The 23264-nt window shown below is 44.6% G+C and overlaps 1 pseudogene; it reads left to right on the forward strand.

The window, feature by feature from the left end:
* The first annotated feature begins 8680 nt into the window (after nucleotides 1-8680).
* On the forward strand, nucleotides 8681-14400 carry LOC142438630 (large ribosomal subunit protein eL30 pseudogene; annotated as a pseudogene).
* The last annotated feature ends 8864 nt before the right edge of the window (nucleotides 14401-23264 follow it).

A 23264-nucleotide genomic window follows, 5' to 3' on the forward strand; every position in this document is an offset into this window, starting at 1 on the left:
GCATGCTCTCCTCAGCCTCACTTGGTGGTCCACCTGGAGAGAAAGAGACAGGAGGACAGGAGAGAGGGGGAGGGGAAGGAGGACAAAGGGAAAGGGAACAGGGGAGCAAGAACGGGAAGAGGAAGAGGGAGCCAACCAGAGGCGAAGGGGAATCTTTATTGCTAACCCAGGCTTATATATCTTTGGGGGACAATGCAAGCCCCCTAATTACAGGTAAAGACATGTGTCACGGGAAGGGGTTGTAGTATAGGTAATACAGCAATGAGAGGGGGACAATCTAGGAATATACACGCAATAGGAAGGGGAGGGATTGGGGGCACACATGTGACAAGAAGGCAGATCCTAGATTCAGGATGGCAGCCTAACTTTGGATGTCACTGAGCAGGTTTGACCTGTTCTCTGCCTCTCCATGGAAACCATTATCAGTAGAGTGTAAACTCCTTCTACAGGGACCAGACTGATGGCCACAAGCCTTTAGGGAGAAGTAGCCCATTGTCCTTAACAGCCCGAGGCAGGCCCTACCTGTGGTGGGCTCAGACAGTAGTAGTCTGGCAACTGACTGCCTTCAGGGAGGATGTCTCTAAACATCTGATGTCCCACCATATGCTGCCAAATAGCCTCTAATGTTCGGCATATTTTGGGAGGAGACAAAGCTGGAGAAAAGTCTCTCTATAATCCCACACACCCCTTCACTCTTAATCCTCTCAAGTCACAAACTGACACCAGATTGTGTAACTACCAAACATAGTATTCCATTTTGTGTAATATGAACCGTAGTTTATTTATTCATTCTCTCACTGAATAGCATTCATGCTATTTCCATCCTTTTGCTATTGTGAATAGTGCCGTGATGAACGTGGGTGTGCACATATCTGTTCATGCCACGGGTCTTGTTTCTTTAGAATATATACCAATTAATGGGGTTGCTAGGTCATATGGTATTTCTCTTTACATTTTTTTCTTCAGATAGCACCATACCACTTTCCATTTTCAGTGGTTGCACCAGTTTACAGCTCCACTAGCAGTGCATAAGACTTCCAGTCTCTCCACACCAATGCCAGTATTTGTTGCTTTCTATATTTTTGAACTTTTCTATCCGTCTTTGGGTGAGATGATATTGCATTGTAATTTTGATCTGCAGTTCTCTCGTGGCTAATGAGTGAGAGCTTTCTTCATATATTTGTTGGTGGCCTGATTTTCTTCTTTGAAAAAGTGTCTATTCATGTGATCTGTCCATTTTAAGATTGGACTATTTTTCTTTTTCACATTGAGATGTTGGAAGTTTTCTAAACATTTTATAGATCTTGTCCTTTTCTGAATTGTCATAGCTATTTTCTCCTTCACCTCACCTCCGGGTGTGTGTTCTTTTTCACTCTTTAGGGGAAACCTTCTGTCTAATTTTCAGAAGATCCCATTCATCTAGCTTGTTTGCTGCTGTTTGTGTACTTTCAGTTATGTCTGATACCGTGTTAGATCCACCTAATTGCTACGTATTAGGGCCGCCTAATTTTGCTCCTATTTTTTTTCCGTTAATGATCTTTATAGTTTCCGGTTTTACATTTAGATCTATGATCTTTCATGGTCTTACTTTTGTATTTGGTATGATAGATGGATCCAATTCCTTTCTTTGGAATGGGCCTAAATATAAATATCTTCAAATTGGTTGCCCAGGTAACAATTTTCTATATTTCTTGACATGGATAAGTGAGCTCCTCTTGTGTTGCCTCACTTAAAAAAATATTTCAATTGGTATGCCATCAATTTCTGGAGCCTTTTTTGGGGGGCAGGGGGCAATGGCATTGTGGGCTTCTTATTTCAGTGCCATTAGTCCTTAATTATACGAAGCCTTCTGAAATGATTATATGAAGCCTTCTGAAATTAATTTTTTAGAGTGAATCTGCGTAGTCTTTCCATCTTCTTTTGATGCTGCCTGCATGGTTCAATATTTTGTCTATAGGATCTTTCTTTTTTTAAAAATCATTTTATTAGGGACTCATACAACTCCTATTACAATCCATACATTCATCAATTGCGTAAATCACATTTGTACATTCGTTGCCTGCATCATTCTTAAAACATTTGCTCTCCACCCAAGCCCCTGGCATCAGCTCCTCATTTTTTTCCCCTCCCTCCCCACTACCCCTTCCCTCATAAACCCTTGATAATTAATAAATTATTATTTTGTCATATCTTGTTCTGCCCATGTCTCCCTTCCCCTACTTTTCTGTTGGATGTTCCCCAGGTAGGAGGTCACATGTAGATCCTTGAAATCGGTTCCCAGTTTCCAACCTGCCCTCCCTCTGCCCTCTCAATATCACCACTCACACCACGGGTCCTGAGGAGATCATCTGCCCTGGATTCCCTGCGTTTCCAGTTCCCATCTGCACCAGTGTACATCCTCTGGTCTAGTCAGACCTGCAAGGCAGGATTCAGACCATGACAGGGGTTGGGGGGGGAGGGGGAGAAGGAAGCACCCAGGAACTAGAGGAAAGTTGTATTTTTCATCATTGCTACATCACACCCCGACTGTCTCATCTCCTCCCCAAAACCCTTCTGTAAGGGGATGTCCAGTGTCCTACAAATGGGTTTTGGGTCTCCACTCCACACCCCTCAGCTCATTCACTATGATACAATTTTTTTTTGTTCTGATGATGCCTGATACCTGATCCCTTGACACCTTGTGATCGCACAGGCTGGGTGTGCTTCTTCCATGTGGGCTTTGTTGCTTCTGAGTTAGATGGCCGCTTGTTTACCTTTAAGCCTTTAAGACCCCAGACGCTATATCTTTTGATAGCTGGGAACCATCAGCTTTCTTCACCACATTTGCTTATGCACCCATTTGTCTTCAGTGATCATATCATGGAGATGAGCATGCAATGTAATGATTTTTTGTTTTTTAGGGCCTGATAATGGATCCCTTTAGCACCCCGTGGTCACACAGGCTGGTGTGCTTCTTCCATGTGGGCTTTATTGCTTCTGAGCCAGATGGCCGCTTGTTTACCTTCAAGCCTTTAAGATCCCAGACGCTATCTCTTTTGATAGCTGGGCACCATCAGCTTTCTTCACCACATTTAGTTGTTCCCCCACTTTGTCTTCAGTGGTTGTGTCGGGAAGGTGAGCATCATAGAATGCCAATGTAATAGAACAAAGTGTTCTTGCATTGAGGGAGTACTTGAGTGGAGGTCCAATGTCCCTCTGCTACCTTAATACTAACCTTATAAATATATGCACATAGATCTATTTCCCCATCCTTGTGTATAAATATCTTTTCATATGTGCAAGTCTTTATCTAGACCTCTATAAATGCCCTCTGCCTCCCAGCTCTTTTCTCTATGTCCTTTGACTTGCCTCCTGTCCCACTATCAAGCTCAGTCCCCACCAGGGTTTCAGCAATTCCTCTTAGCTACATTACCCTTGATCATGCCCAACCAGGCCTTCCACACCCTCCTCACCACCGATTTGGATCACTTGTTGTTCTCTTGTCCCTGAGTTTATTAACACCACTACCTTTCTCCCCACCTCCCTGTCTCCCGTGTCCCCAAGGAACTATCGGTCCCCTGTTTTCTCCTCCAGTTGTTCATCCAGCCTATCTTATTTAGACAGACCTGCGGAGATAATAACATGCACAAAAATAAGACAATAATATACAACAAAACATCAACAAAACAATGACAAACACAAAACAAAGCAACACAAAACAAAACACAACAAGAAAGAAAAGCTTGTAGTTAGTTCAAGGATTGTTTGTTGGCCTTTAGGAGGGTTTTCCAGTTCAGTCTGTAGGGGCACCATGCCCTGGTCCCAAAGTACACCTTCAGCATTCCCTGGAGACCCCGCCGCTCCTTTCCCTTGCTGTTCTGTTGCACCCCATAATGTTTTGCCTCGGTATGGCGGGATCCGATCGGGTGCAATTCCCACACTGTGTCTCCGGTGTTGTCGCCTATAGGGCTATGGGTCAATGATGGACATCATGTTTCCAGTGTGGCCGGACATGTGGTCCTCTCTGTCGACTGGCTGTTCTAATCAGGAGCATCGACCTCCTGACCTGGTGGGCCATCATGTGCTCCACTCTCTCCTCCTCCCCCTTTATCTATTCCCGTGTACTCTGATCAGATATGTCCCTCTTCCGGAGCTGTAGATTCAGTGCTGTCCTTTGAAATAAATTCTTCTGAGGGGAGGGGCAGATGTCCTCTTAGTAGTTGGGGTTGGGGCCAGCCCCCCAGACCTCTCCACTGGTTCCCTACTCCACGCTGGCATGTTGCATTCACATCTTGGAGCATCAGATTGAAGTCTGGTCCCTCTTTCTCTGTGGAGATATAAACAATACCCTCCCCTTGGGTGGGTTAGTGCCCTGTGCCCCCACTACCCTTTACTTTTTATTATTATTTTTTTCCCTTTCCCCACCTCCTTTTTAGTTGTCTACCGTGTGTATCCCTCTATTTGGTCTGGTCCCTGCCACATTACCTGGTCCTCACCCCAGGAATGTTTATATATAATAGCTTTTTCTCTATGCCCCATTTGCCTTTTTTTTTTTTAAAAGCTTACCTCAGCAGCCTTTCAAGTCTTTCTATATTTAAGTCAATGTTATCTTGAGGTCTGTTTTCTCTTTTTTGCCTTCTGGGTGAGCTTGTTCTATGTGGTGGTCTCTTATTCATGCTTCGTGAGTGTTGTTCTTCTGCCCATACTGGGTCGGCAAGGATCTTTTGTAGGGCTGGGTTTCTTCTAACGTGTCCTTTGAGTTTTTCCTTGTCTGGGGAGACTCTTACTTCTCCGTCTATCTTGATTGATAATTTCAGCATTGCAATTTGAGGCCTATTCTTTAGTTCTTTCAACCGGAAGAATACTGAGCATGTTCTTCCTTTTGGTTTCCTTGTGAGGGAAGGGCCAGTCCCCCACAACTAATCACAGGTTTGATAGGCACAATTGTGCAGTTAAGCTATATATAAAGATTATGATAAAGTCATAGAGAATGAGAGAAATAGGAGAGAGTCAAATAAATAAGTGAGACACATTTCATGGTAGCATGCTCACCTCCTGGATGGCCATGATCTTACCAGCCAGGTCCTCGCGCAGCATTGACCGACGTGAAGTGGGGCGGAGACCTCTGTTTATTGCTAACCAAGGCTTATATCTACTTAGGTGGAAGTGATTAAAGGTAACCAAACGTCACAGGAAGGGGCAGTATAATAGGTATAAGTGTGACAAGAAGGGGATGAGCTAGGGGTGTACACATGATAGGAAGGGGAGGGACTAGAGGTATGCATGTGACAAGAGGGGTGGACCATAGATTCAATATGGCAGCCTAACTTTGGTCACCCTTGAGTGGGTTAGACTTCTCTGGGCACTCCTTCATGGAAACAATTTACTACTATCCTTGTCAGAACGAGTAGGCCCTACTTGTTGTGGGATAAACACAACAAGTTTTCTCTGCTTGCTCTGGATGGCTGATAACCCTTAGGGAGAATAACCCCTGGCCTACTTCTGTTGACCTACAAGTGTAGTCATTCTCCATGTGTAGCAAGCAGCTAAGTTTGGTATATATTTGGGGGAGACAACTTGGGAGAAATCTTTCTGTTTTCCACAGTTTCCTACCTCTTTGCACATTTGATTATAATACTTTTAATACACTACTTTGTATTTTCGAGTTACTCTTTGAAATCTGTTCAATTCTTTTACTTCTTCACTTCTTCCAGTCACATTCACTACTCTATAGTAAAGAGCAAGTTTCAGAGGCCCTTTTGAGATATGTATTATTATTATTTTTAAATAAACGATCATTTTTATTGGATGCTCTTACATTTCTTTCTTTAAAAAAATCATTTTACTGGGGGCTCATACAACTCTTGTCACAATCCATCATCCATTGTGTCAAGCTTATTTGTACATTTGTTGACATCATCATTTTAAAAACATTTCTTTCTACTTGAGCCCTTGGTATCAGCTTCTCATTTTTTCACTTCCCTCCTGCCTGAAACCTTGATAAATTATCAATGATTTTTTCATGTCTTACACTGATCAATGTCTCCCTTCACCCACTTTTCAGTTGTACATCCCCCTGGAAGGGGGTTATATGTAGATCATTGTGATAGGTACCCCCTATCTCCCCCAACCTTCCCCTTACCCTCCTGGTATGGTTACTCTCAATATTGGTCCTGAGGGGTTTATCTGTTCTGGATTCCCTGTGTTTCCTCTTATCTGTACTTGTGTATATTCTCTGGTCTAGCTGGATTTGTAAGATAGAATTGGGGTCATGATAGTGGTGGGGAGGAATCATTAAAGAACTAAAGGAAAGCTGTATGTTTCATCGGTGCTCTACTGGACTCTGACTGACTCGTCTTATCCCTGCAACCCTCTGTAAGGGGATGTCCAGTTCCCTACTGATGGGCTTTGGGTCTCCATTCCACAATCCCGCTCATTTCACAATGATATGATTTTTTTGTTCTGGGTCTTTGATGCCTCATACCTGATCCCATCAACACCGCATGATCACACAGACTGCTGTGCTTCTTCCATGAGGGTTTTGTTGCTTCTCAGCTAGGTGGACCCTTGTTTACCTTCAAGCCTTTAAGACCCCAGATGTGATATCTTTTGATAGCCTGGAGCCATCACTTTTCTTCACCACATTTGCTTATGCACCCATTTTGTCTTCAACAATCATGTTGGGAAGGTGAGTATCATGGAATGCCAGTTTAAATAGAACAAAGTGTTCTTGCATTAAGGGAGTACTTGAGTAGAGGCCCGATGTACATCTGCTACCTTAATGTTAAACCAATAAATATATGTACATAGCTCTATTTCCCCATCGTCATATATAAATACATTTACATATGTCCATGCCTGTATTTAGATCTCTATAAATGCCCTTTCCTCCTAGTTTTCTCCCCTCTATTTCCTTTACTTTCCCTCTTCCCACTATCATGCTCAGCCTTCATTTGGGTTTGAGTAATTCCTCTCGGTTACATTGCCCATTATCAAGCCCTACCAGACCTCCTACTCCCTTCTTGCCATCAATTTTAGATCACTTGTTGTTCTTTTGTTCCTGAGTTTGTTAACCCCCTCATCCTTTCTCCCCTCCCCCTCTTCTATGACCCCCAGAACTGTCAGTCCTATTGTTTTCTCCTCCAAATTGTTTATCCCGCCTATCTTATCTAGATAGACATGCAGAGATAATAATATGCACAAAAACAAGACAGAGAAAAACAAAGCAACACGAGAAAATAAAACAACAACAAAGCCAAGGACAAAAAAAAGCCTATAAATAGTTCCAGGGCTTGGTGGGTCAGGATGTGGTTCACTCTGTCTTCCTCCCTGTTCATTTGCTCCTGTATGCTCTGATCAGACAGGTCCCTCTCCCTGAGCTGTAGCTTCAGTGATGTCCTCTGAAATGAATTCTTCTGTGGGAAGTGGGGGTTGTCCACGTATTTGGGATTGGGACTGGCCCCCTCAGACATCTCTACTGGTTCCCTGCTTTATGCTGGTATGTTGCAGTCACATCTTGGAGCCCCAGGTTGAAGTCTGGTGCCTCTTTCCCTGTGGAGATATAAACAATACCCTCCCCTTGGGTGGGTTAGCTCCCTGTTCTCCTGCTATCCATGTCTGTTTTGCGCCTCCTATTTACTTGCCTACCATATGTATCCCAGATTTGGTCTGGCCCGTGCCATATTACCCGGACCTCACCCCAGGAATGTGTGTATATAGTAGCTTTTTCTCCATGCCCCCTTTGCATTTTTAAGCTTACCTCAGCAGACTCATGTTATACTTGTCCTTTTGTGCTTGGCCTACTTTGCTTAGCATAATTTTCTCCAGTTCTTCCCATGTGGTGATGTGCTTCATGTGTTCATCACTGATTTTTAGGGATGCGTAGTACTCCATTATATGTGTGTGCCACAGTTTTTTAAATCCATTCGTCTGTTGATGGTCATTTGGGTAGTTTCCAACTCCTTGAAATTGTGAACTGTGCTTTGGTGAAGATTGGAGTTTGTTTCTTGCCTCTTCTGGGTATATGCCCTATAGGCCAATTGCTGGGTCATATGTTAGTTCGATTACCATCTGTTTTATATATCACCAGATTGATTTCCACAGTGGCTATACATACCTACAGGTCCGCCAGCAGTGGATGAGAGTTCCTATCTCATCACTCCCCCTCAAACACTTGTTGCTTTCTGATTTTTTGAATTGAGTTATCTTTGAGGGAGATAGGTGGTATCTCATAATTGTTTTTGTTTGGGCTGGGTCCGGACTGGGCAGCCCCCACCTCCCCTCCAGTTCCTCAGGAAGATGAAACCTCAAAGCCCCACCCCCACCCCCCATGTTCCCAGTCTCTCAGGAGGATGGATGACCTATTGAACTATGCAACTCCTGCTCCAACACTCCTAAGAGCTTATCTCTCCAGGCCAGGTTTGTGTAGCCCCTTCCCCAGCACCCCAGGAAGCAATTTGTCTTCCCAGGCCAGTTTGTAGAGCCCCTTTCCCAGCACTAGAGAGCAGGTTTGCAAACAACATGATGACTTCCCACATCTTGACTCAAAGCCCTGCAGCTACAAGCAATAAAAATTCTCCCTTCCTTCTGTCAACAGTATACTTTCTTAGCTCGAGTCCTATATATGTCCCACTGGCTCACCCACAAGCTGCGACTTCCCTGACTGAACTCATTGGGTTTCGAAACTTCCCAGGAGCTCAAGATGCTCCTGGCCCTTTCTCTGCTCTCGCTTCCCTCCCGGGAGCGCTTTCCTGCCCGAATGAAGCTGCTGGTAACCTCACGTTCTTTTTCTCAATCCTCTCTCTGTTCAGTGTCTCAGTGTTGACCTCTCATCATGATACTGGAAACCGGGAGGAGTAAGAGGTGTTTTGAAGTGCCCCCACCCTCCCTTGGGTGAGTGCGGCACCCCTCTTCTGACATTCCCTGACTAAATTTTATTTCTGCTATTCCGGCCACTGCCCCTTGCTGCTGGGTTCTGTAGAGGCTTTGTTCATTCATTTCATTTCTGAACCACAGGCCCACGGCAGAGCCACATCCAAAGGATAGCACTTGGTGACACCTGATTCTCATTGCTCCTTCTCTGGGGGAGCTGGGAAGCCTTCCCCTTCCCCAACTCCAGAGGTCCAGTTGGATATTCGGGACACTAATTGTCTAGCTCCATCTCTTCCAAGAACTCTGCAGCATGGGAAACAAAAATTGCAAGCCGGACTCCTCCACACCTGTCTGTTGCCTCCTGGCTAATCTCTCAACTCTTGCCTTAATGCCAGATTTCCCCCAAATGCCTTGTTTTTTACTGCAATTCAGTTTGGCCCCAATATAAACTAGATTAATAGGTCTCAATGGCCAGAAGTCGGTACTTTTGATTTCAACATTTTGACCAAACTTAGTAACTTTTGCCAGAGAACTTGCAAATGGCCCGAGGTCCCCTACGTCCAAGTTTTCTTCCTTCTCTGCTCCCATCCCTCGCTCTGGACTCCCTGTCTCCCCGCTCAAGTTCTTTCAGCACAATACTCTCCTAACCAGCAACACTTGCCCACAGCTCAAACAGACCCACCGCTCCCCAATCAGGTTTCCCACAGTACTCCCCCACTCCTCTTTCTCCGAACCCCCTGACTCCTTATCTGTGCCCCCAGTAAAGTCTCCTCCATATTCTGGGTGCCCTTCACCATCACCTCCCTCCACTACCCCCTCAACTCTGAACCATCCCTCTGCCGTTTCAGCCAGCCTTTTGTCTCTGAGTTTACTTTCTGTGATTCCTGCTGCTGACAGGACTCCTGGCACTGGGCCTACCAGTCACTGCACCCTCTGATTGGACTAAAGCGCAAAGTGTGTCTGAGCTTTTTCTGCCTGTTTGTATTTCGTGCTGGCAGTTCTGCCATGCATGTTCTCAGACCTTAGCTAAAATCTGCTCCCTCCTGAGCAAAGGCCTCAGACCTCCATTTAGCTGGCCACAAAGCCAGGCCCCCTCCCCCCTCCCTGGCTTCCGGCCTTGTTTTTCCGCTGTCTCTGACCACTGTCTGCCAGTTAAGCCGCAGGCTTTAACTTCCTCTTCTGGGAAGTCCAGGACTCTCCCACTGGGTCTTCTGATCTGAGGGGGACCCCTCTCAGGGTTACCAGGCTACCTCCTGACTGACAGGTGCAGAGGGGGACCAGGAGACGTCCTTCGTCCGTCGCAGTTTAAGACCCCATGGAAAGCTCGCTCTCTAAGCCTCCCAGGGCCAGTCCCTTGGGATGCCTCCTGAACTGGGCCTGGCTCCGGACATTTGCTTTAAGCATCCGGTCGTTTTCTGTAACCAAGTGTGGCCACAATCCCAAGTGGACAACGAGTGGTGCTGGCCAGGACTTTCATTTCTGGCATTTTCTGCGATCTCGACAATTTTTGTCGCCAGACTCAAAATGGTGTCAGGTTGTGTACATTCAGGCTTTACTTTTCCTCCGCTCCTGTCCTTCCTGTGTGTCACCTGTCACCCAGCCCAGGCCGTACTTGCTCAATCACCCTTGGCGGCTCCTGCTAAACTCAGGTTACCTTCCACCACTGCTCAACCCGATCTCACCCCTTCTGACTCCCTGAAAGCATTGTCTTTCCCACCTATACTTCCTCCACCCTACTCCCTCCCACCTGCTTCGGGCCAGAACCTATTCAGACTTCTCCTCAATCTTCCCCTCCTCTTAGCCTCCTCAGCCCCCTCAGCCTCAGCCTGGCCCTTCTACCTTCCCCTGTTGCTTCTCATTGTAGGGCACATCACATTTGTCCCCTCAGTGAGGTGACTGGAGCTGAGGGCCCCATCAGGGTCCATGTGCCATGTTCCCTCTCCCAGATAAAAAAAGCCGTTGGGAACATTTTCTAACAACCCCACTATATACATTAAGAAGTTCCCATATCTCACCCAGGCTTGTGACTTAACCTGGCACGACCTTTATATAGTCCTCACTTCCACCCTCACCCCCAGTGAACAAAAGTGGGTTTTGCAACCACTTAGCAACAGGCAGATCAGATCCACCTCACAGACGCCACCATGCCCATGGGTCCTCAGGCAGTTCCTAGGGAACAGCCAGATTGGACCTAGCAAATAGATACCCAAACTGGACGCAAAGGTGGGGCCCGCCGAGACCGCATAATACAGTACTTGCTGCCTGGCTTACAAACTGTTTCTCCCAAAGCAGGAAACTTCGACAAGCTGCAGGAAATTACCCAGCAACCAAGTAAGGACCCGGCAGCGTTCCTCACTTGCCTAACTGAAGCCTTAACCCAGTGTACCAGGCTAGACGCTGCCTCTCCAACAGGGGCTACCGTGCTGGCCACTCATTTTATAATGCAGTCAGCCACCAATAGTAAAAACAAACTTAAAAACTCCGAGGATGGCCCTCAGACCCCCACCCGTGACCTGGCGAACACGGCATTTAACACCCAAGAGGAACAGGCTGAGAAAGATCATGAATCCCGAGCCCACCAAGGGGCAAGCTGGCTAGCCCAAGCCTTGATTGTGGCCTTGAGGCCGGCTAGACGGAGGGGTCGGAAGACTTCAGTAAACGGCAACGTCAACAGTCACTCTAACCACCTGCCTCTGGGACCCTGCTTCACATGCAGCCAGGAAGGGCACCTGGCTAAGCATTGCCCACAACCCCGGCCACCCACTGAGCCTTGCCCATCATGCGGTCAGCAGGACCACTGGAGGAGTGACTGCCCCTCGGTGCCTAGCGTGGAGGGTCAGTCCCTCCAAACTTTGAACCGCCATTAACACGACTTGACCTGGCCACTGAGGACGACCGACGGAGAAGCCCCTCACTCAGCGACCCCAATGACCACCCAACCCCCCCTACCGAGCCCAGAGTGATGATCCAGGCAGCAGGTAGGCCGGTTTCTTTTTGGTGAATGAGCGGGAATTGCCTTTTTAGCCCTTGCCTCCTTCTCTGACCCAACCTCTCCTTCCCTGGTCACGGTTATGGAAATAAAGGAAAACTCCTAATAATCTCCGCTTTGTTCTTGGACATAGGGGGCTCCCCTCTTTCCCACTCCTTTTTAGTAATGCCTTCAAACTCCCAATGGGTGGTTGCAGCAGCCTTTAGTGAGACAGAAAAGGCAACTCCCAGCAAAGCTTTAACCCTTTGCTGACACTTAGTTAATACAATTTTCATATTTAGTGAAAATATGTGAAGGACACCAAGCTGATAGTTCCCCGGGAACACAGGGAAGCAACAAAGCAGACAAGGTCACTAATTCAGACCAGCCCTCTAGACTCACCCAATTATCTGATCCACCAACAGGGCCCCATGCATTTAGGGCCCCAAGCTCTTCTTCAGCTCCTACAACCTATGCTTTGTGTCTCAAATCACGCAGGTGTCATTTGCGTTACGTAAGTGGCACTTACATAGCCTGTCCAGGCCTCAGGCCTCTAGAAAAGTTAAAAAGATGAATGAAATTATTAAAGATCATCTGTCTAAACTAACTCTAAATCTATACCAGTCATAAATAGACCTGCTTCCACTAGCCCTAACTTGAATCCATGCCACTCCTCACTCTTCTTCTTCCCTAAGCCCCTTCAAGTTGATGTATGAAAGGCCTAATTCAATCAACCAAACCTTACCAGTCACGCTACCACTACTTACCCTATATCTCTCTTTAAAACTTTTCTCCGAGAGCACACAGACAGATGTCTACCTGCCCCTGATCCTGCGCAACCTGACCTACCTGTAATTAACCCAGAAGACTCTGTTCTGTTGAAAAGTTTCCTCCAGAGGTTTTATCCTCTGCAATCCAAGTAAAACACCACACATGGTCGTCCTGACGACTCGCAGAGCAATCAAAGTCCTCCAAGACCCCAATTGGCATCATCTGACTGGGGTGAAATTAACCCCTAACCCCCACCATGACCATCACTCCACTCAAATGATGGACCCTACCACCTTTGCTTTACTAAAATTTCTCCTACTTAACTGCATACTCAGTTCTGTTGCGCTCAATCCCTCCCTAGTCTCAGACATGTACATGTAGCAATTCACAGTTCAGGAAACAAAGCCTGCTAACAGAATACACAAGTTATTATAAAAGCCAAACCAAAGTCATCACCACAGCTAGTCTGTTACTTCCCAAATCAGGATGAAAATAGCTTTTCTCTACATAAAGTTTACAGACATAATACAACTGTTGATACACCAGCTCATTCTTATACTCCTACATTCACTACACGACTAGCTCTCATGCTCACTTTCTCACACTCCTATATTCACCATTCGTACAACATTCATTTACTCCTGTATTTACTATTCATACAACATTCATTTATTCCTATATTTACTATTCGTACAACATTCATTTTACGTTCTGTGCACATGCCTGCACAAACTCACATGCCCATGTGCTCACTCACACTGACTGGTACAAATTCATTGACTTTTATGTTCATGCATCCACATGCCCACATCTGCACACTCACCCATTAGGGCACAGTATCCTCCAAACACAGAACTTTAACAGTCAACTCCAGCCAGTCATAAACTCCACCTCAAAGTCTCTCACCTCCTTGCAGCAACAACTTACATCCCTGGCACAGGTAACCCTTCAAAATCGTTATGCATTAAATCTGATAACAGCTAACAAAAAGGTACATACACTGTATCAATCAGTCAAAAGCAGTTGAATATAATGTTAAAGCGCTCCACAACATGGCCGAGGAAATCAGAAAACGTCATTGGATACCACCAACCCTTCCTCGCGGTTTCAAAGTCCTGTTATGACCTGGATCATGTCCCTTGTAGGACCTCTGACAATAATCTGTCTACTCTAACTTCTGGCTCCGTGTGTGTTTAAATTTTTGCAGGAACGAATGAAAGATATCTCCAACCTGACCTTCAATCAGCTTCTTCTCCACTCTTATCGTCTGCTACTGACCGGCCCAGACCCTGAAACTTCCCACTCGTAATCACCCCCTTCTCACTATCTCAGCAGGAAGTAGTTAAGACAGAACACATTGTACCACTACCACTATTAAGAAGTTTGGGATCCCTTCCTTTCTACCTTCCTGGCCATCTTGGCAGCTGCTCTTGGGTGGGGCCGTCCCTCACCTAAAACAGGAAGATCGTGGCCACAAAGAAGATGAAAAAGTTACTGGAGTCCATCAACCTGAGGCTCCAACTCATTATGAAAAGTGGGAAATAGGTGCTGGACTACAAGCAGATGCTGAAGATGATCAGGCAAGGCAAGGCGAAACTGGTCATCCTGGCCAACAACTGCCCGGCCTTGAGGAAGTCATAAATCGCATACTATGCCATGTTGGCCAAAACCGGTGTCCAGCACTACAGCGGCCACAACATCAAATTGGGGACAGCATGCATCAAGTACTGCAGGGTGTGTACGCTGGCCTTCACTGGCCGCGGTGATTATGATATCATTAGAAGATACCAGAACAGACTGGTGAAAAATAAATCCTGCAATATTTTTCTTTAATAAAACTGGCCAGAGCTTGTTTAAAAAAAAAGAGAAGAAGAAGAAGAAGTTTGGGATGTTTGGGCCAGTTCTGGACAGAGCAGCCACCACCTGCCCTCCAGTTCCTCAGGAAGATAAAACCTCAAAGCCCACGCTCCCAGCCTCTCAGGAGGATGCATGGTCTATTGAACTATGCAACTCCTGCCCAAACACTCCTAAGAGCTTATCTCTCCAGGCCAAGTTAGTGTAGCCCCTTCCCCAGCACCCCAGGAAGGTATTTATCTTCTCAGGCCGGTTTGTAGAGCCACTTTCCCAGCACTCCAGAGAGCAGGTTTGCAAACAACAAGATGACTTCCCATGGGTTGCATCCTGACTCAAGGCCCTGCAGCTGCAAGCAATAAAAATCACCCTTCCTTCTGTCAATGTATACTTCCTTAGCTCGAACCCCATATATGTCCCACCGCCTCACCGACAAGCTGCAAGTTTCCTGGCCTAACTCACTGGGTCTCAGAACTTCCCAGGAGCTCAAGATGCTCCTGTCCCTATCTCTGTTCTCACTTCCCTCCCGGGAGCACTTTCCTGCCCTAATAAAGCCGCTCTAACCTCACGTTCTTTGTCTCAATCCTATCTCCATTCAATGTCTCAGAGTTGACCTCTCAGTTTATTTTATTTTACTTTATTTTGTTAATCATTTTATTAGGGGCTCATACAGGTCTTATCACAATCCATTCATACATCAGTTTTGTAAAACACATTTGTACATTGATTGCCCTCATCATTCTCAAGACATTTGCTCTCCACCTAAGCCCCTGGCATCAGCTCCTCATTTTACCCCTCCCTCCCCGCCCCCCACTCCCTCATGAACCCTTGATACTTTATAAATTATTATTTTGTCATATCTTGCCCTCTCCAACATTGCCCTTCACCCACTTTTCTGTTGTCCATTCCCCAGGGAGGAGGTCACATGTAGATCCTTGTAATCGGTTCCCCCCTTTCCAACCCACCCTCCCTCCACCCTCCCAGTATCACCACTTACACCATTGGTCCTGAAGGGATCATCTGTCCTGGATTCTCAGTGTTTCCAGTTTCTATCTGTACCAGTGTACATCCTTCGTCTAGCTAGATTTGTAAGGTAGAATTAGGATCATGATAATGGGGGAAGAGGAAGCATTTAGGAACTAGAGGAAAGTTTTATGTTACATCGTTTATACATCACACCCTGACTGACTAGTCTCCTCCCCAAGATCCTTTTGTGAGGGGATGTCCAGTGGCTGACAAATGGGCTTTGGGTCTCCACTCCGCACTCCCCCCCTCATTTATTATGATAAGATTTTTGTTCTGATGATGCCTGATACCTGATCCCTCGACACCTCGTGATCGCACAGGCTGGTGTGCTCCTTCCATGTGGGCTTCGTTGCTCCTGAGCTAGATGGCCGCTTGTTTACCTTCAAGGCTTTAAGATCCAAGACGCTATATCTTTTGATAGCCAGGCACCATCAGCTTTCTTTGCCACATTTGCTTATGCACTCATTTGTCTTCAGCGATCATATCATGCATGTGAGCACACAATGATATGATTTTTTTTCTTCTTTGATGCCTGATAACTGATCCCTTTGGCACCTCATGATAACACAGGCTGGTGTGCTTCTGCCATGTAGAATTTGTTGTTTCTGAGCTAGATGGCCACTTGTTTACCTTCAAGCCTTTAGGACACCAGACACTATATCTTTTGATAGCTGGGCACCATCAGCTTTCTTCACGACGTTTACTTATTCACCCACTTTGTCCTCAGTGGCTGTGTTGTGAAGGTGAGCATCACAGAATGCCAATTTAATAGAAGAAAATATTCTTGCATTGAGGGTGTACTTGAGTGGAGACCCAATGTCCTTCTGCTACCTTAATACTAAACCTAGAAATATATGCACATAGATCAATTTCCCCATCCTCATATATAAATATATTTTCATATGTACATGCCTTTATTGAGACCTCTATAAATGCCCTTTGCCTCCTAACTCTTTCCTCTATTTCCTTGGACTGTCCTCTTGTCCCACTATCATGCTCAGTCTTCATTTAGGTTTCAGTAATTCCTATAGGTTACCTTACCCTTGATCATGCCCTACCAGGCCTCCTACACCCTCCTCACCACAGATTTGAATCACTTGTTGTTCCCTTGTCCCTGGGTTTGTTATCACCACTACCTTTCCCCCCACCTCCCCTCTCCCATGTATCCCCAAAACTGTTGGTCCCTTTGTTTTCTCCTCTAGATTGTTCATCCAGCCTATCTTATTTAGACAGACCTGCAGAGATAATAACATGCACAAAAACAAGACAGAGCCAAACCAAGCAACAATAAACAACAACAAATCAATGACAAAAAAAAAAGACAAAACATAACAAGAAAGAAAAGCTTGTGGTTAGTTCAAGGACTGTTTGTTGGCCTTTAGGAGTGGTTTCCAGTCCAATCTGTTGGGGCACCACACCCTGGCCCCAAAGTCCACCTTCAGCATTCCCTGGTAACCTCGCTGTTCCGTTTCGTTGCTGTTTTGTTGCACCCCCTTAGTATTTTGTTTGTTATGTGGTTGGATCATATTGGGCGCAATTCCCACACTGTGTCTCCGGTGTTGTGCCCTGTAGGGCTATGGGTCAGTGAGGGACATCATGTCTCATAGTGGGGCCGGCCATGTGGTCCTCTCTGTGGACTAGCTGTTCTAATCGGAAACATTGTCCTCAAGGCCTGTTGGGCCAGGATGTGCTCCACTATCTCCTCCTCCCCCTTCATCTGCTCCCGTGTGCTCTGATCAGATATGTCCCTCTCCCAGAGCTGCAGATTCAATGCCATCCTTTTAAATAAATTCTTCTTGGGGGAGGGACAGGTGTCCACTTGGCTGGTATTGGGGCTGGCCCTCATACCTCTCCACTGGTTCCCTACTCTATGCTGGCCTGTTGCATTCACATCTTGGAGCACTGAGTTGAAGTCTGGTCCCTTTTTCCCTGTGGAGATATAAACAATAACCTCCCCTTAGGTGGGTTAGTGCCCTGTGCCCCTGCTATCCATTTCTTTTTTATTATTATTTTTTTCCTTTCCTCAACTTCTTTTTAGTTGTCTAGCATATGTGTCCCTGTATTTGGTCTGGTCCCTGCCATATGAACTGGTCCTCACCCCAAGAATGTTTGTATACAGCAGCTTTTTCCCTATGCCCATTTGGCATATTTTTTTAAAGTTTACCTCAGTAGACTCATGTTGTACTTGTCCTTGTGTGCTTGGCTTACTTCACTTAGCATGATTTCCTCTAGTTCTTCCCATGCAGTGATGTGCTTCATACATTCTTCACTGCATTTTAGCAATGTGTAGTACTCCATTGTATGTATGTACCACAGCTTTTTAATCCACTCATCAGTTAATGAAAATTTGGGTTGTTTCCAACTCCTTGCAATTGTGAACTGTGCCGCAATGAACATTGGAGCACAGATGTCTGGCCTTTGTTTGTTTCTTGCCTCTTCTGGGTATATGCCCAGTAGGGGGATTGCTGGGTCGTATGGTGACTTGATTTCCATCTGTTTTAGATATCGCCAGATCAATTTCCACAGTGGCTGTACATACTTACAAGTCTACAAGCAGTGGATGAGTTTCTGTCACCCCACAATCCCTCCAACACTTGTTGCTTTCTGATTTCTTGAATTGGGCTACATTTGAGGGTCTTTGGGGCTTTGTGGGGCTATCTTTGAAGGTGTACCCCACTGTTGTTTTAATTTGCATTTCTCTTATGGCTAAAGATCTGGAACATTTTCTCATATGTTTTTTGGCCATTTGGATTTCTGACCCTGTGAAACTTCTGTTCAGGTCCTTGGCCCACCTCCTTAGTGGGAAATTAGTGTTTTTTTTTTCTTTTTGGAAGCTAGCAGAGTATTGTAGATTTTAGTAATACGGCCTTTGTCTGATGTGTCATTACTAAAGATGTTTTCCTAGTCAGTGGACTCTCTTATTACTCTCTTGGTGAATTCTTTCGATGTACACAGGTGTTTCATCTTCAGTATATCCCATTTGTCAATTTGTGCCTCCTCTGTGTGTATGTCCTTCCCTATTTCTGATAGCCTAGGTTTTCCCTGTGCCAAAGTTCTCAAGTTGGTCCCAATTCCCTCATTGAAGGCCCTAATAGTTTGGGGTTTACTGTAAGGTCTGTGATCCACCTTGGGTTTATTCTTGTGCATGGGGTGAGATAAGGGTCTTGCTTCATTGTTCTGCTGGCAAATACCCATTTTTTTTCCCAGCACCACTTGTTGAAGAGGGCATCTGCTTCCCATTTGATATTTTTGGGGCCCTTATCAAAGATCAGCTGTCTGTATGCTGATGATTTTATTTCTGGGGTTTCAGTTCTTTTCCATTGGTCTGAGAATCTCTCATTGTATCAATGTCGTGTGGTTTTGACAACTGTGGCTGCATAATATGTGCTAAAGTCAGGTAAAGCAAGCCCTCCCATGGTGTCCTTCTACTTGAGAGTTCTCTGCTAATTCTGGGCTTCTTCCCTCCCCATATGAAGTTGGAAATAAATGTTTCCATTTCTTTGAAGAAAGATGACAGTAATTGCATTGGGATGGCATTAAATTTATATAGTGCCTTTGGCAACACTGACATCTTAGCTATATTGAGTCTTCTAATCCATAAGCCTGGGATATTCTTCCATTTGTTGAGGTCGCTCTTGGTTTTTTGTAATAGTGTTTTGTAGTTTTCCCTATATAGATCTTTTGTTCTTTTAGTAAGGTATACCCCCTAGATATTTCAATTTGCATTTGGCTATTTTGAAGGGGATCACCTTTTTGATCTCTTCTCTGGCCTTCACCAATGTGTATAACAATCCGATGGACTTCTATTTCTTGACCTTGTATCCTGCCCCTCTGCCAAACTCCTCTATTGCTTCCAATACTCCCCTTGTGGAGCTTTTGGGATTTTCCATATATAAAATCATATCACCTGAAAATAGTGATAGTTACACCTCTTCCTTCCCCAGATAAATACCTTTGATGTCTTATGCTGTTAGCCAAAACCTCCAGCACGATATTAAATAAGAGTGGGGACAAGGGACATCTTAATCTGGTCCCCTTTTTCAGTGGGATTGTGTTAGTCTTTTCTCCATTGACTACCACATTGGCTGTTGATTTTTTATATATAGCTTGTATTGTCTTGAGGAATTTCTTTCCATTCCAATCTTCTCAAGTGTCTTAAACAGGAATTGGTGTTGGGTGTTGTCGAATCCTTTTTCTGCATCTATTGATAGTATCATGTGGTTCTTATCGTTGTTCATGTCAATGTGACGCATAATGCTAAAGGTCTTTCGTATGTTGAACCATCCCTGCATCCCTGGTATGAATCCCACTTGGGCATGGTGATTTATTTGTTTTATATACTTTTGTATTCTATTGGCTAGTATTTTTGCTAAGGATTTTTGCATCCATGTTCATTAGGGATATTGGTCTGTAGTTCTCGATTCTTGTAGAATCCTTGCATGGTTTTGGTATCATAGTTATGCTAGCTTCATAGAAGGAGTTCAGGAGTTTGCCTTCTTTTTCTATGTTCTGGAAGAGTTTGTGTAGGATTGGTGTTAGTTCTTCTCTAAATGCTTGGTAGAATTTTCCAGTGAAGCCATCTATTCCAGGAGATTTTTTGGTTGGTAATCCCTTGATAACCTTTTCTATTTCTTCTATTGCTATGGATCTGTTGAGATTCTTGACATCCATAGAGGATAGTCTAGGGAGGGATTGTTTTTTAAAGAATTTGTCCATGTTTTCCAAGTTGTTGAATTCATTGGAGTACAATCTTTCATAGAACTGTGTAACTATTCTTTGATTTTATTATGGTCTGTTGTAATGTGCCCTCTTTCATCTCTTATTTTTGCTATTGAACATTTTCCCCTCCATTCTTTGATTAGGTTTGCCAGTGGTTTGTCAATTCTGTTTATAATTTCAAAGAACCAAGTTTTAGCAGCATTAATTTTTCCCATAGTTTTCTTAATTTCCCTCTCCTGAATCTCAGCCCTGATTTTTATTTCTTTTCTTTTGCTCTTAGTAGGATTGTCCTGCTGACTCTGTTCTAGTTGTTGTAAATGTTGTCCCAGCATATCAATCATAGCATATCAATCATGAGTCTCTCTTCCTTTCTCAGGTGTGCAGGTATTGCTATGAAACTTCCTCTGATAACTGCTTTTGCTGTGTTCCATAAGTTTTGGTACATTGTGTGCTCATTCTCATCAGTTTCTAGAAATATCCTAATTTAATCTCTGATTTGTGGCAGTACACACTCCTTTGGCAGTAGTGAGTTATTAATCCTCCAATTGTTTGCTGTTGTTAAATTCGTCTTCCTTTTGTTGATGTCCAGCCTTATGGCACTGTGATCAGAGAGAGGGTTCTGTATGATATCAATGTGTTTAAATTTATGTAGATTCCCAGCATGTGGTCTACCTTCAAATATGTGCCATATGGGGTTGAGAAGAATGTGGATGTTTTTTAATTGGGATGTAAAGCTCTGTAAATATCTATCAGGTCAAATTGTCTAATTGTAGTGTTTAGATCTCTAGCCTCCTTGTTGAGTTTGTTTACCTGTGATTTATCTTTCTCAGAGAGTGGTGTATTGAAGTCACCTAATATAATTGTTGAGGCTGTGATTTTTTTCCCCATCTTTTGGAGTGTTTGGTTGATGAATTCAGTGGGTCTCTCATTCGGGGGAATATATGTTTACAGTTTTAATGGTTCTTTGTCTACCATTCCCTTGAGTATTATACAGTGTCCCTCCTTATCTCTTTTTTATGGTTTTCACTTTGAGGTCAATTTGATTTGAGATTAGGATTGCAACCCTTGCTTTTTTTTTGTAATGTTTTGTATGCTTTTCTCCAGCCTTTGATTCTCAACCTATTTTTGTCTGTAGCCTTGAGATGTGTCTCCTGTAGGCAGCAGACTGATGGGTTGTGTTTTCTAAGCCAGTCTACTAGTCTCAGTCTTTTAATGCCTGAGTTCAGGCCATTGGTATTCAGGGTTAGTATCTCCATCTGCGGTCTCTGTGAGTCATCTTATACCATTTGTGTTGGGTGTTTTCCTACTTTCCATTCTCATTAGTATGTTGTGAAATGTGTGTCTGTGTGTATCATTCTTGACTTCTTTCCATCCTTAAGCCAATGCTATCTTGAGGTTTGTTTTCTCTTTGTTGCCCTCTGGGTGAGGTTGTTCTATGTGGCAGTCTCTTATTTATGCTTGGTGAGTGTTGTTCTTCTGCCCATACTGGGTCTGCAAGGATCTTTTGTAGGGCTGGGTTTCTTCTAATGCATTTTTTGAGTTTTTCATTGTTTGGGAAGACTCTTACTTCTCCATCTATCTTGAGCGATAAATTGGCTGGGTAGAGTATTCTTGGGTTTGCCTTGATTTCCTTCAATTTTTGGAATATGTTACTCCACTCTCTCCTTTTTTTCATAGTTTCTGCTGATAGGTCTGAGCATATCCTTATGTGGTGACCTTTATATGTGATTGCTTGTTTTTCCGTAGCTGTTCTCATGATTTTCTCCTTTTCCTCAAAGGTGGATAGTTTAACTATTATGTGCCTTGGTGACTTCTTGGGATTCAGTCTAGCTGGTGTTCCTTCAGCCTCCAGAATGGTTGCCTGGTTTTCACTATTGCTGCAGATGACTTCTTTGTTATGTCTTCCTCTGGTAAGCCAATAATTCTAATGTTGTTCCCCTTCATAGCATCAGACAAAGCTCTTCGGTTTTCTCCAGCTTCTCTGATAATCTTATTAGTTTTTGTGTGTGTGTGTGTGTTTGTTAAAGTCTGCTTGGCTGTCCTGCAACTCACTAATGTGGTTCTCTGATTCCTCCAGTCAATTCTCAAGATCTGTGTTTCTGCTACTGGCTTTTGTTATCTCCTCCCTAAGCTTCAGTGTTTCCCTTTGGTGTATGGCCTTTATGTCCTCTATCATTTCATCCTTTTTCTGTATTGTTTCCCTCATATCCTGTATGACTCAAAGCATCATTCTGAACATTTCTTTCTATGGCAGTTCAATGCCTGCTTCTTCTATGCATGTCGTTATGTTCGGGACATCTTCTGCCATTGCCTTTTGTTTCTCCTGTTTTTTTTGTTGAGGTTGTTGGAGCTGATGGCTGTTTTTGTTGCATTGTTTAAGAGGAGCCATGTGCCATTTTCCAGTCTTAGAGCACTGGCTATCTCTGGGAGACTTGTAGGAATGCTACTTTTAACTGCCTATAGATAATTTCACTATGGAATTAACCTACCACTTTATCCTCCTGTGGCTTCCCTCTCAGGGGAGTGCCCTAGAAGGCTGGTGGGTTGCCTGCTTTGGTGTTTCAGAGTTTTGGCAGAGGCTCCTGAGTAGCTTAGAATGTTGACAAGTGTTGGCCAAGCTGCCTTAGGCCACCAGGCACACAGGCAGGAATTCCCGGGTAAGAAGTTGGCAGAGCATCCAAAATTAAACAGTGTAGCTGAGTCCTGATCCCTGCTCATGGAGGTGCATGGGTTTAATCTCTGCCCTGAGGTGGTGGCAGTGAGCTGTGGCTATGTTGAAAAAAAAAGCCTCTTTGAACCCTCCAAGACTGTGGAGGGATAGAGAGAAGAGAGGGAAACAAAAATAACAATGTAACTGAACCCCAATCCCTGCCCGTGTGGCTGCAAGAGTTTAGTGTCTGCCCTGAGGTGGCAGCAGCAAGCTGTGGCTCTGTTGAGAAAAAGCCCCTGTGCAGCCCGCAGAGACTGTGGGGGATTAGGGAGAAGAGAAGGAAACAAAACAAACGATGTAGATGAGCCCCGAACCCTCCGTGTGGAGCTGCAAGGGTTTAGTGCCTTCCCCATGGCAGGCGTCGGCAAA

Source organism: Tenrec ecaudatus, chromosome 1 (assembly GCF_050624435.1).
Source record: "Tenrec ecaudatus isolate mTenEca1 chromosome 1, mTenEca1.hap1, whole genome shotgun sequence".
Classification (NCBI taxonomy): domain Eukaryota; kingdom Metazoa; phylum Chordata; class Mammalia; order Afrosoricida; family Tenrecidae; genus Tenrec; species Tenrec ecaudatus.